Consider the following 1,652-nt stretch of genomic DNA (forward strand, 5'->3'; position numbering starts at 1 on the left):
CACTGGGCACAATGAGTGTGGTCCCCTCCCCGGGTGAGGGCCGTCAGGACTCCTGAGGGGCTCTGGGAGGGGAGGGGGGTCGAGTGGTTAGAGCAGGGGGCTGGGAGCCAGGACTCCTGGGTTCACCTCTGCTTTGCACAGGGGTCGGGGCTGGGGGGGTGTGTTATGCAGAGGGGGATGGTCAGTGTGTGGGGCTGAAGGATAACAGCTGACACCCCCACCCCGGTGCTGGCTGGTGCATGGGGTGTGTATCTGGGCAGCCCCGGGGCAGGGGTGAGGCAGTGAGTCACCCCATAGCATCTCAGCCCACAGCTCTGTGCCCCCCAGCTCCACTCCCAGCTCTCCGCATGCCCCTCCCCAAGCCTCCCGCTGTCGGACAGCCTCCGAGGTGCAGGGCGGTTGTGTTGCTCGGGGGGGTGTGATGATTGTGCGGGGTGGGGGGTGTCGCTCGCAGCGGGTGGGACTGGCTGATTGGGGGGGTTGTACCATGATTGATGCTGTTTGTAATAAAACAAAATGTCAAAACTGTCCCCACGACAGCCGGGTGTGAGGTGGGAGGGTGGAGACGGGCCGACGCTGGGGGAGGGGACACGGGGACATGGCACAAGCAGACACGGACACGGGGACACGCAGGTCGTGGGTGTGGGGACACACAGACGGACACAGGGATGGGAGGACACTGGGGCGACAGACAGACACACAGACAGCGACACGGGACGGGCAGGACCCCGGGCACAGGACGGGCTGGTCGCCGGGTCCCCGCCCCAGGCACGGGGCTCGTGTCCGGTTGGACTCAGGGGCTCGGCCGGTGGGAGCCGGCGCTGGGGGTAACGGGGCGCCGGTCCCTGGCCGCAGGGATGAGCTCAGTGCGCTCACGCCCCAGCAAGCGCCGAAGGGGGTAGAACCGGGGACGGTTCCAGGCGTGACCCCAAGGCCCCCCCCAGTGCTGCCCGCAGCTGAGCTCGGTGCAGGCCGGCTGGGGGGGTCTCCGTGGACGCCCCTTTGGCTGCTGCGGGGCCGTGACCTGGCGGTCCAGGGACCTGCTGAGGAAGGGCCCTGGGGAGCGTCTCACCAGCAGCAGCTGGGCCAGGACAAGCCCCTCCAGCCCCCCACCCGGTCGCTTTGGGCCAAACAACCCCCCCCCACCCTGTTCATCCTGGGCCCATATTGATGTGACCGGAGGTGTCAACCAAGGTGCAAACGGCCAGATGGGGGGAAGGGAGGGCATTCCCCCCCCCCCCCCCCAAGGAAGGGCCATTCAGCTGAGGGCGTTTCCCCTGCTGTGACCCAGAGTGGGACAGGGCAGGGGAAGGGCCCTGCTTAGCCCCACACCAGGGACTGAGTCACAGGAGCCTGGGGTGAACTGCCAGGAGCCTGGGGCTGATACAGAGGGAGCCTCAAGGCCTGTCCTCACACAGCCCCATGCACCCACCCCCCCACCGCCCCCGAATAACCCCCCCCCAACACCCCATACACCCCCCATACACCCCCACCACAACACACACACCATAAACCCCCTGTCACGGAGTCCCCGGGCGATGCTCTGGAACTGTGTCACGGAGTGTGGGGGAGTCCGGGCCCTGCACCCCTCTTCCTGCGATTCACCGTGACTCTCCGCCAGCTAGTAAAACAGAAGGTTTATTGGACAACAG

The sequence above is a fragment of the Chelonia mydas genome, chromosome 24, assembly GCF_015237465.2.
Source record: "Chelonia mydas isolate rCheMyd1 chromosome 24, rCheMyd1.pri.v2, whole genome shotgun sequence".
Lineage (NCBI taxonomy): Eukaryota > Metazoa > Chordata > Testudines > Cheloniidae > Chelonia > Chelonia mydas.